Below are 13,251 nucleotides of genomic sequence, written 5' to 3' on the forward strand. Positions count from 1 at the left end.
CATGTTAGACCTTGAATTTTAAAATGTACTTTATGAAAGTGATTTTAGAACATGGTTCTCAAAGCTGGGTGCAGAACTGAATCACTCAAGGGGGTGATTTTAAAATACAAAATACCAAGTTTGACCCACACCGTTAGGATGGAGCTTATGTATTTTTTAAAAAGCTTTCCTTATAATTCTGATCTGTAGCCAACTTTGGGAACCATAATTTAGAACAATAATTTTCAGAGAGAATAAATCAAACTTTAATACTGTCTTATTTGTGACCCTAGGGGTAACATCCCTTTGAAAGAATTGCCTTCTAAGCAGTCGTGGAACTTTGGACTTGGTGAGGTAAAGTACATTTTACATTATCTTTCCAATTAAGTCAGTTGATAATTCATGTCATATTTTAGTATTTGCAGTGTACTTTCATTTAAGGTTAGCTTTTATTGAAAAATTTCTTTTTAGGCTACTTTTCTTACTCTGGGGAAATTATAGTTTAGGTCTAGAAATAAAATTATTGCCTTTTCAGAAACTATAATGTGTTTATTTGAGAAAAACCAATCTAGATGCATTTATTTCTTTATTTCTTTAAATTTTTATTTTTTTCGGATGTACATCATATTTCGAATTCTGTGTACATTACATCATGTTCACCACCCGAACACTAATTATAGTGCATCCTCTCCCATGTGAGCCTAATCACCCCTTTTGCCCTCCTGCCTCCCCCAGTGGTAACCACCAGTCCAATCTCCAATGCTATGTGTTTTTTTTTTTCTTTTTGTCGTTTTTAATCTTCTACTTATGAGTGAGATCATATGGTATTTGACTTTCTCCCTCTGACTTATTTCACTCAGCATAATACCCTCAAGGTCCATCCATATTGTCACAAATGGCCGGATTTCGTCATTTCTTATGGCTGAGTAGTAGTCCATCGTGTATAAATACCACATCTTCTTTATCCATTCGTCCCTTGATGGGCACCTAGGTGGCTTCCAAGTCTTGGCTATTGTATATAATGCCGCAATGAACATGGGGGTGCAAGGATCTTTATGCCTTTGTGTTTTCAAGTTCTTTGGATAAATACCCAGCAGTGGAATAGCTGGATCGTATGGTAGATCTATCCTTAATTTTCTGAGGATACTCCATCCTGCTTTCCATAGTGGCTGCACCAGCTTGCACTGCCACCAGCAGTGAACAAGGGTTCCCTTCTCTCCACACCCTTTCCAACATTCGTTGTTTCCTGTGTTGTTATTTATGGCCATTCTGACCGGAGTGAGGTGATACCTCATTGTACTTTTGATTTGCATTTCCCTGATAGCTAATGATGTTGAGCATCTTTTCATATGCCTGTTGGCCATCTGGATATCTTTGGAGAAATCTCTCTTCAGATCTTTTGCCCATTTTCTAATTGGATTGTTGGTTTTTTTGTTGTTGATCTATATAAGATCTTTGTATATTTTGGATATTAACCCCTTATTTGATATATGGTTTGCAAATAGCTTCTCCCAATTGTTAGGTTCTCTTTTCGTTTTGTTGATGGTTTCCTTTGCTGTGCAGAAGGTTTTTAGTTTGATGTACTCCCATTTGTTCATTTTTTCTTTTGTTTCCCTTGCCTGGTCAGACATGGGACTTGAAAATATGCTGCTCAGACCAATGTCATAGAGCATACTGCCTATGTTTTCTTCTAGAAGTCTCATGGTTTCGGGTCTTACATTCAAGTCTTTAATCCATTTTGAGTTGATTTTTGTGCATGGTGTAAGGGAATGGTGTACTTTCATTCTTTTGCATGTGGCTGTCCAGTTTTCCCAACACCATTTATTGAAGAGACTCTCCTTTCTCCATCGTATGCTCTTGGCTCCCTTGTCGAATATTAGCTGTCCATAAACGTGTGGGTTTACTTCTGGGCTCTCAATTTTGTTCCATTGATCTGTGTGTCTGTTTTTGTGCCAGTACCATGCTGTTTTGGTTACTATGGCTTTGTAGTACAATTTGAAATCAGGGAGTGTGATACCTCCAGCTTTGTTCTTTTTTCTCAGGAATCCTGTGGCTATTCGGGGTCTTTTGTTGTTCCATATAACTTGTAGGATTCTTTGTTCTATTTTTGTAAAAAATGTTGTTGGAACTTTGATAGGGATTGTGTTGAATCTATAGATTGCTTTAGGAAGTATGGACATTTTAACGATGTTAATTCTTCCAATCCAAGAGCACGGACTATCTTTCCATTTCTTTGTGTCTTCTTCGATTTCTTTCAACGTTTTATAGTTTTCGGTGTAGAGATCTTTCACCTCTTTGGTTAAGTTTATTCATAGGTATTTTATTCTTTTTGTTGCAATTGTAAATGGGATTGTATTCTGAATTTCTCTTTTTGCTACTTCGTTGTTAGTGTGTAGAAACGCAACTGAGTTTTGTACATTGATTTTATATCCCGCAACTTGACTATATTCCTTTATTATTTCTGAAAGTTTTTTAGTGGACTCTTTAGGGTTTTCTAGATATAAAATCATGTCGTCTGCAAAGAGTGACAGTTTCCCTTCTTCTTTTCCAATGTGGATCCCTTGTATTTCTTTTTCTTGCCTGATTGCTCTGGCTAGGACTTCCACTACTATGTTAAATAAGAGTGGTGACAGCGGGCATCCTTGTCTGGTTCCTGTTCTTAGAGGGATAGCTTTCAGTTTTTCTCCATTGAAAATGATATTTGCTGTGGGTTTGTCATATATGGCCTTTATTATGTTGAGGTATTCTATACCCATTTTATTTAGAGTTTTTATCATAAATGGATGCTGTATCTTGTCAAATGCTTTCTCTGCATCTGTTGAGATGATCATGTGATTTTTATTCTTCATTTTGTTAATGTGGTGTATCACGTTGTTAGATTTGCAGATGTTAAACCATCCCTGCATCCCCGGAATGAATCCCACTTAATCATGATGTATGATCTTTTTAATGTATCGTTGTATTCGATTTGCTAGTATTTTGTTGAGGATTTTTGCGTCGATGGTCATCAGTGATATTGGCCTGTAATTTTCTTTTTTTGTGTTGTCCTTGTCTGGTTTTGGTATCAGGATAATGTTTGCTTCGTAGAAGGAGTTAGGAAGCCTCTCCTCCTCTTCAATTTTTTGGAAGAGTTTGAGAAGGATAGGTATTAACTCTTCTTTGAGTGTTTGGTAGAATTCACCAGGGAAGCCATCTGGTCCTGGACTTTTATTTTTTGGGAGGTTTTTGATTGCTGTTTCGATCTCCTTACTGGCGATCGGTCTATTCAAATTTTCTACATCTTCTTGGTCCAGTTTTGGAAGGTTGTATGTTTCTAAGAATTTATCCATTTCTTCTAGATTATCCAATTTGTTGGCGTATAGCTTTTCATAGTATTCTCTTATTATCTTTTGTATTTCTGAGGTGTCCGTTGTAATCTCTGCTCTTTCATTTCTGATTTTATTTATTTGAGCCTTCTCTCTTTTTTTCTTGGTGAGTCTAGCTAAGGGTTTGTCCATTTTGTTTATCTTTTCGAAGAACCAGCTCTTGGTTTCATTCATTTTTTCTATTGTTTTCTTAGTCTCTATTTCATTTATTTCTGCTCTGATTTTTATTATTTCCTTCCTTCTGATTTTGGGCTTTGTTTGTTGTTCTTTTTCCAGTACCTTTAGGTATGCTTTTAGATTTTCTATTTGGGATTTTTCTTCTTTGTTGAGGTAGGCCTGAATTGCTATAAACTTCCCTTGTAGAACCGCTTTTGCTGTATCCCACAGATTTTGGCGTGTCATGTTTTCATTTTCATTTGTCTCCAGGAATTTTTTGATATCTTCTTTGATTTCTTCATTGACCCAATCATTGTTCAGTAGCGTTTTGTTCAATCTCCACATTTTTGTGGCTTTTCTGGTTTTCTTTCTGTAGTTGATTTCCAGTTTCATACCTTTGTGGTCAGAAAAGATGCACGGTATTATTTCGATCTTCTTAAATTTATTGAGACTTGTTTTGTGGCCTAATATGTGATCAGTCCTGGAGAATGTTCCATGGGCATTTGAAAAGAATGTGTACTCTGTGGTTTTTGGATGGAATGTTCTGTATATATCTACTAAGTCCATCTGGTCTAATGTGTCCTTTAAGGCGAGTGTTTCCTTATTGATCTTCTGTTTGGATGATCTATCCATTGGTGTAAGTGGAGTGTTAAAGTCCCCTACTATTATTGTGTTACTGTCTATTTCTCCTCTTATGTCTGTTAATAGTTGCTTTATATATTTAGGTGCTCCTATGTTGGGTGCGTAGATATTTACAAGTGTTATATTTTCTTGTTGGATTGTTCCCTTTATCTTTATGTAGTGCCCGTCTTTGTCTCTTATTACAGTTTTTGATTTAAAGTCTATTTTGTCTGATATAAGTATTGCTACCCCTGCTTTCTTTTCTTTGCCATTTGCATGGAATATCTTTTCCCATCCTTTCACTTTCAGTTTGTGAGTGTCTGTAGGTCTGAAGTGTGTCTCTTGTATGCGGCATATACATGGATCTTGTTTTTTTATCCAGTTGGCCACCCTATGGCATTTGATTGGAGCATTTAGTCCATTGACATTTAAAGTAGTTATTGATAAATATGTATTTATTGCCATTTTGTCACTTTTTCTTTTTTTGGGTGTTTTAGTAGTTCTTCTCAGTTCCTTTCTTTTTCTCTTGCTCTCTTCCCTTGTGGTTTGATGGTTATCTTTAGTAATATGTTTGATTTCTTTTGTCTTACTTTTTGTCCTGCTTGTTGTAGGTTTCTGGTTTGTGGTTACCATGAGGATCCTATTTAATATACTGTGCATGTAACAGTCTATATTGAGTAGATAGACTCTTTAGCTTGACCTCTTTCTAAAAGCTCTACTTTTTCACTCCCCTCCTCCCACATTATGTTTTTCACATTATATATAGTCTTGTGTTTAGTGTGTGTCTATCTATTACCCTCTTATCATTGAAATAGGTGATTTTAGTACATTTGTCTTTTAACCTTCATATTATCTTCACAGGTAGTTGATCTGCTGCCTTTACTGTCCTTTTACCTTACTAGTGATTTTATTGCCTGTCTTTTGTTGTTGTTGTTTTGGGTTTTTTTGATAATTTTTTTTTATCTCTATTTGTGGTTGTTGCTTTCCCGCTTAAATAAGTCCCTTCAGCATTTCTTGCAGAACTGGTTTCTTGGTGATAAACTCCTTTAATTTTTGCTTGTCTGGGAAGCTGTTTATCTCTCCTTCCATTCTGAATGACAACCTTGATGGATAGAGTATTCTTGGTTGTAGGTTTTTTTCCGTTTAGCCTTTAAATATGTCGTGCTATTCTCTTCTTGCCTGTAGGGTCTCGACTGAGAAGTCCACTGATAGTCTGATGGGCTTCCCTTTATATGGCACTTGCGGCCTTTCTCTTGCTGCTGTTAGGATTCTCTCTTTGTCTTTAATTTTAGACATTTTGATTATAATATGTCTTGGTGTGGGCCTCTTTGGGCTTCTCTTGTTTGGAGCTCTCTGTGCTTCCTGAAGTTGGATGTCTGTTTCCTTCCTCAGGTTAGGAAAATTTTCCTCTATTATTTCTACAAATAAACTTTCTGTCCCTTTGTCTCTCTCTTCTCCTTCTGGGACCCCTATAATCCGAATGTTAGCATGCTTGATATTGTCCCAGAGTTCCCTTACTCTCTTCTCATTCTGTCTAATTCTTTTTTCTCTTTTCTGTTCTGCTTCGGTGATTTCCTCTAGTCTTTCATCTAGTTCGCTGATCCGTTCTTCTCCTTCCTCTACTCTGTTATTGAGTCCCTCGAGTGAATTTCTCATTTTGAGTATTGTATTCTTCATTTCTGATTGTTTTTTTTTTATATCTTCCAAGTCTTTGCTGATGTGCTCACTGTGTTCATCCATTCTTCTCCACATATCTGTGAGCATCCTCATGATATTTTGCTTGAATTCCTTGTTGAGTAGGTCACTAGTTTCTGTTTCACTTAGTTCTAATCTACAAGAGCCGGATCCTGTAAGCTCTTCACAGCAAAAGAGACTGAAGTTCAGAAAGATTAAATAACTTGTTCACAGTTACACATTTGAGCCAGGATTCAAACTTTTGTCTTATCTGACTGTATATTTTCAACTATATTAATTGTGTTGTCTTTTTGTCTTCAGTATGTACATTGAGTACATATCATGAATTCATTTAATAGAATTTATTGTCGTTCTCCTATATGCTAAACACTGAAGATTCAGTGGTGAAGAAACAGTTTTTGTTCTTATGAAGCTTATATTGTGTTATGCACTAGACTCTGCAAGGTACAGAGATGAAGGGACATGGGACCTGTTTTTAGGAAGCTATGGTCTAGACAGAAACAGAAAAAAATATAATACATTTAGATAAATTGCTCCAATTGGGGTTTGTACAAAGGGCAGTGGGAGACAAGTAAAAAATAATTCTAAGTTTCATGGCTAGTCAGGAGGAAGATGTAATAGAGGAGAAAACTTTTGATCTGGATATCAATTAATAAGTTTACCAAATGGACAAACTGCCTTCATACTATGAAGAAGCAACATAGATAGAAACTAACAAGTGAGAGAGTATAGCTTATTTTAGAAGCTGCAAAGTAACTTCATTCCAGTTGTTGTTATTGCTACTACTATAGTGTAAATTACAAGCGATGGCGGAATGGCAAAAGATAATTCTAGACAATATAAAGGGCTAGGTCATAAAAGACTTTACATGACATATACCAGTTTTATTTTCTGTCACCAAACAGAGCCACTGAAAAAATTTTAGTAGAGGAGTTTGATGACATCTGAGTATTAAAAAGTTGACTCTAGCAACAATGAGAGATTTGAGAAGTGGCATGACTCAAGGCAGGGCAAAAAATAATGAGGGCTTGAAGTTGAGCAGTGTAAGTAAGGATGGAAATGAGGGAAGAGCTATCACAAAGATTTAGAAGATCTTGATTTGATAGTTGTTGTTGATTAGTTAAGGGAGAAGGAAAACATTGAAGGAGACCTGGATTTATTATTTGGGTAAATGGGTAGTTGATGGGATAGTGCCATTCACCTAGATTGAAGTGTTAATGTTTTATTGAGGATTTTTGTATGTATGTTCATCAGGGATATTGTCCTGTGATTTTCTTTTCTTGTGGTGTCCTTGACTAGTTTGGATATGGGGGTAATGCTGGCCTCATAAAAGGAGTTTGGAAGAGTTGTCTCCTCTTCTCTTTTTTGAAATAGTTTGAGAAGGATAGGTATTAATTCTTCTTTGAATGTTTGGCAGCATTCACCAGTGGAAGCCATTGGTCCTGGAGTTTTGACATTGGGAAGTTTTTGATTACTGGTTTGATATCTTTACTAGTAATAAGTCTATTCATATTTTCTATTGCTTCATGAATTAGTCTTGGTAGGTCGTATGTTTCTAGAAATTTATCTTTTTCTTCTAGATTGTCCAGTTTGTTGTTGTATAATTAATCATAATGGTGTCTTATGATGCTTTTTATTTCTGTGATATCAGTTGTAATGGCTTTTCTTTCATTTCTGATTTTATTTATTTGAGTCCTCTCTCTTTTTTCTTGTTAAGTCTAGCTAATGGTTTGTCAATTTTGTTTGTCTTTTCAAAAAACCAGCTCTTAGTTTCATTGATCTTTTCTAGTGTCTTTTAGTGTCTATTTCATTTATTTTCACTCTGATCTTTGTTATTTCCGTCTTTTACTAACTAGGTTCAGTTTGTTCATTTTCTTGTTCCTTGAGGTGTAAAGCTGTGTTGTTTATTTGAGATCTTTCTTGTTTCTTAATGTGGGCATTTATCACCAGGAACTTCCATCTTAGAACTGCTCTTGTTGCATCCCATAAGTTTTGGTATGTTGAATTTCCATTTTCATTTGTCTCAAGATATTTTTTAATTTCTTTTTTGATTCTTCTTTGACCCATTAGTTGTTCAGGAGCATGTTATTTAATATCCACATATTTGTGAATTTTCCAGTTTTCTTCTTGTAATTGATTTTGAGTTTCACGTCACTGCAGTTAGAAAACATGTTTAATGTGATTTCAGTCTTCTTAAATTTATTAAGATTTGTTTTGTGGCCTAAGATATGGCCTATCCTGGAGAATGTCCCTTGTGTGCTTGAGAAGAATGTGTATTCTGTTGCTTGTGGATGGAATGTTCTGTGTATGTATGTTTGGTCTATCTGGTCTAAAGTGCCATGTAAGGCCAATATGTTTTTATTGATTTTCTGACTGGATGATATATCCTTTGATGAAAGCGGGGTATTAAAGTCCCCTACTGTTGTATTGTTGTATATATTCTCTCTTTAGGTCTGTTAATATATGTTTTATTTATTTTGGTGTTCCTGTGTTGAGTGCATAAATATTTACAAATGTCATATCCTTTTGTTGGATTCACCCCTTTTTTATTATGCAGTCATGCATTGCTTAATGACAGGATACATTCTGAGAAATACATCAGTAGGCAATTTCATCATTGTGAGAACCTCATAGAGCATACTAAAGGGGAACAAAATTTGCCATCCCAAAATGTGTCTCTTTAACATGAGGATTGTTTTATGCTGACTATTTTTGAGAAAAAAAGACTTAGAAAGTTTGTCTTGTAACCTACCCCTTAACTGCCTAAAAGAATTCAGATTAAAAAGAGCTGTCTCAGGAAGCAAGCTATCACCTTAGCATAACATGAACTAGGTGATAGACAGGAAGGCACCTAGAAAAGCCTGATTTTTGGACTCCCTTCTGTGTTTTTCTGTTTCTCTGGCCAAACACTTGTTTTCTAAGCATTTGCTCCTTTTCACTTACCTGTGAATTGTCTTCTTTCCCTTTGAAGTCCCTGACTCTCTTCATCTCCAACATCTTATTTTGTCTTTACCTGAAGATGATATTTAAGGTGAAGGCTTTGGCTAGTTACTTGGTTTTATTGTGTTTCTCACATGTGTATATGTTATTAAACTTTTGTTTTTCTCCTGTTAATTTGCCTCGTGTCAATTTAATTTTTAGATCAGCCAGAAAAACCTAGAAGAGTAGAGGAAAATTTCTTCCTCTCTTACAGTACTTACACAAACCTCAATGGTATAGCCTGCTACACACCTAGACTATATGTTACTTTTCTTAAAGGATCACTGTTGTATACACAGTCTGTTGTTGAGTGAAACGTTTTTATGTGGTGCATGACTATATAATGACCTTCTTTGTCTCTTATTACTCTCTTTGTCTCTAAGTCTCTTTGTATTAAAGTCTATTTTGTGTGATATATGTATAGCTATGCCAGGTTTTTTTTGGTTTTCATTTGCATGGAATATCTTTTTCTGTCCCTTTACTTTCAGACTGTGTGTGTCCTTACCTCTGAAGTGAGTTTCTTATAGGCAGCATATAGATGGATCTTGTTTTTTCAGTCTATTTAGCCACTCCATATTTTTTGAGTGGAGAATTTAGTCCATTTACATTTAAAGTAATTATTAATAGGTGTGGACTTGCCATTTTGTTCATTTTTTTCTGACTGTTTTGTAATTCCTTTGTTTTTTCTTTTTTTCTTTCTTTGTGATTTTCTGTAATGGTGTGCTTAGGATTCCTTTTTCTTTATCTTTTGTGTATCTACTGTAGGTTTTTTCTTTGTGTTACCATGAGGCTTATGTAAAACAACTTATAACATTCTAAGTTCTTAAAAACTTAAGTTTGAATGCATTCTAAAGATCTAAATTTTTACTGCCCTCTCAAGTTTTATGTTTTTGATGTCACAACTTATATCTTTTTATCTTGTGTATTTATTAACAAATCATTGTAGTTGTTATTTTTAGTACTTTTGTCTTTTAACCTTCATACTAGCTTTATAAGTGATTAACCCATCACCTACAACATTAGATTATTCTGAATTTTACTATATAGTTACCTTTGCCAGTAAGATTTATAATTTTATATGTTTTCCTGTTACTGATTTAGGGCCCTCTCGGTTTAGCTGAAAGTCCCTTTAGCATTTCTTGTAAGGCCAGTCTAGTGATGATAAACTCTTTTAGCTTTTGGTTGTCTGGAAAAGTTTTTATCTATCCTTCTATTCTGAAGGACAGCTTTGCTGGGTAGGGTATTCTTGACTAGCAGTTTTTTTCTTCCAGCACTTTGAATATGTTGTGCCACTCCCTTCTGGCCTGCAAAGTTTCTGCTTAAGATCTGCTAATAGTCTTATGAGGGTTTCCTTGGATGTAACAAGTTGTTTTTATCTTGCTGTTTTTAAGATTCTTTCCTTGTCTTTAACTTTTGATAACTTAATTATAATGTGTCTTGGTGAGGTCTCTTTGAGTTCATCTCATTTGGAACTCTCTGGGCTTCCTGGATCCGGATGTCTGTTTCTTTCCCCACGTTAGGGAAGTTTCAGTCATAATTTCTCTAGATAAATTTTCTGCCCCTTTCTTCTTTTGGGACCCCTATAATACAAATATTGGTCCACTTGATGTTGTCAATAAGTTCCTTGTGCTATCTTCATTCTTTTTCATTCCTTTTTCTTTTTGCTCCTCTGATTGGGTAAATTCCACTACCCTGTCTTTTTGTTCACTGATCCTTTCTTTGGCTTCATCTAGTCTTCTTTTGTACCTTTCCATTGTATTTTTCAGCTCTGTGATTTATTTTTGGTGTTTTTCTTATACGTTCTACGCTATGTTCTCTTTGTTGAAATTCTCACTTTGTTCGTGTATTTTTCTCCTGACCTTGGTGAGCATCTTTATGATGGCTAATTTGAACTCTTTATCAGGTAAATCACTTATTTCATGAAGGTCTTTTTCTGAGGCTTTATCTTGTTCTTTCATATGGAATGTCATCTTCTGTTTCTTTATTTTCCTTGATTCTCTGTGTTGGTTTCCATGCATTCTGTAAAACAGCCACCTCTCTAGTCTTGAAGAAGTGGCCTCGTGCAGGAGATGAACCTTATGTTTCAACCCTGCTGTAGCTCTTGGTTGTCTCTCAAACCTTTGTGCTTGTTCAAGCAGTCTACTTTATTTTTAGTGGCTCCCAGTATTTGAGGGTGTGCAAAAACCTGCCGCTGTCCCAATAGGGAAGATCTCAGTCAACATCTAGATTCAGTCTAATTGGAAACTGGACCCTGATGCAGCAGCTTTTGAAGTATGTAAATATACCTCATTCATGGGAAGACTTTGACATGAGCATTTCTGTGTGCTCGTCTGCACTGAGCCCTGGTGTGATAGCCATATAAGAACTGTTTGTTTGCTGACATCCTGTTGAATCTATGAACACAAGCCCTGCTGGCCACCAGAGCCAGGCTATCAAGGGATGTGTCTTATGGGAAGCTGACACAGAAACCCTGGTGCTAGATATGTGCACAATCTCCTTTCTTGGAGACATTAGCAACCTAGGGTGGGACAGATGGAGAGTGTGAAGATGGTAACCATTGGGCTTCCTGGTCTCTGGAGAGGATTGCAGTTAGCCCCTAGGTCTGTGCTTAGTTAGAAGCTTGTCCCTCAGGCCATAGGTATGAAGATAAGCTAATAGGCTTCTTTCACAGAAAGACGGGCATTTCAGTCTGCTGCCTCACTGCTGTGCCCTGGACCGGTAGCTGGTTAGGAACTCTTTCTTTGTTCATTATAGTCCTGTGGGACCTGTGAACGTAAACTGTAGGGGAGGAAAACAATTCCTCTACCCTCTGGGTCCTTCTGGCTGGTCTAAGAATTAAATTGACATGAGACAGAATAAGAGGAGAAAATCAAAGTTTGATAACATATGTACATGGGAGAAACCCAGGAAAATCTTGCTGGAGTGGCTGAAATTGCCACCTGAATACCATCTTCAGCTAAAGATAAAGGAGGATATTGGGGGTAGTGGTTTGGGACTTCAAAGGAGAGGAAGGCAATTTACATGACGATGGAAATGCAAATGTTTGATAAACAAGTGTTTGCTGGGCCATCTGTAGACAATGGAAACTGAAAGAGATCTTTTGATAAAACGGCCCTTGCTAGATGTCTTTCTGTCTACCACACCTAGAATTATCTATGGTGATATCTCCTTCCTGGGACAGGCCCTTTTATCTTAAATTCTTTTAGGCAGTTAGGGGGAAGGTCAGAATTTCTTTCAAAGAGTCAAAGACTCTTTTGTCCTTAAAATAATCAAGGCAAAGAGACACATTTTGGGGTGGCAAATTCTTTTTTTTTTTTTTTATTTGCCCTGAGCTAACATCTATTGCCAATCTTCCTCTCTCTTTCATTTTTTTTCCCCTCCCCAAAGCCTCAGTGCATGGTTGTATATTCTAGTTGTAAGTCTTAGTTCTTCTATGTGGTCTGCCGCCACAGCATGGCTGCTGACAGACGAGCCACGTGGTTCCATGCCCGGGAACCAAACCCAGACCACCAAAGTGGAACACACGAACTTCAACCACTAGGCCATCAGGGCTGGCTCAGATGGCCAATTCTGATCCCCTTCAAAGCCTTGTTGGCTACCAGAGCCAGCTGATCAAGGGGCATCCCATGGGTGGCAGCTGCGAAAACTGGGCCTCCAGACAATGTGCACAAGCTCTTTACTGGGAGATACTGGTGACTTGGAGCAAGGCAGAGTTGGACTGTGAAGATGGTGCCCGCTGGGCTCTATGGTCTTAGGAGAATATTTCAGTAGGCCTGTAGATGTGTGTTAAATTAGAAGCCTGCTCCTTAGGCCAAAGATTTAGGATAAGCAAATAGGCTTCTCTCACAGAAGGATTGGGGTGCGATTCAATCTACAGTCTCTTTGCTTTGCCCTGGAGGGTAGCCAGTTAGGAACTCTTTCTCCATTTGTTACAGTCCTGTGGGACCCTCCAATGTAAGCTCCATTCTGCAAGGTACTGGTGACCATGAGCGAGGCAGCGGGAGAGTGGAAAGATGGTACCCAGCCTCCGAGTTCACTGGAGAGGATTACAGTCAGCCCTTAGATGTGAGTTTAATTAGAAGCCTGACTCTTAGTTTGCAGCTATGAGGATAAGCTAATAGGCTTGTTTCACAGAAAGACTGGATAGTCAGTGAGCTGCCTCTGCTCTAGGCCCTGGGGTGCAGCATGGTGAGCCTGTGCGAGCCCTTTAGGAACTGTTTTTCAGTTCCGTGTAGCCTTGTGGGTCTCATGGACACAAGCCCTGTTGGCTTTCACAACTTGACGTTTTGGGGGCTTATCTCTTTGGTGAAGGTCTTAAAAGTTCAAGTACCAGATATGAGGGTCAAGCCATTCACTCCTTGGGGAGAAGCTCAGAGTTGTGGGTTCCCTCCTGGTTGTGGATCACCATGCCCAGGGTGGGGTTTATGTAAGATTGTGTCTCGGCCTCTCCTACCCA

The 13,251-nt window shown here is 37.3% G+C and overlaps 1 pseudogene; it reads left to right on the forward strand.

Annotated features, from left to right (window-relative positions):
- Positions 1–13,251, forward strand: part of LOC138919743 (regulator of DNA class I crossover intermediates 1-like) — a 72,475-nt pseudogene that overhangs the window by 50,059 nt on the left and 9,165 nt on the right.

Source organism: Equus caballus, chromosome 21 (assembly GCF_041296265.1).
Source record: "Equus caballus isolate H_3958 breed thoroughbred chromosome 21, TB-T2T, whole genome shotgun sequence".
NCBI lineage: Eukaryota > Metazoa > Chordata > Mammalia > Perissodactyla > Equidae > Equus > Equus caballus.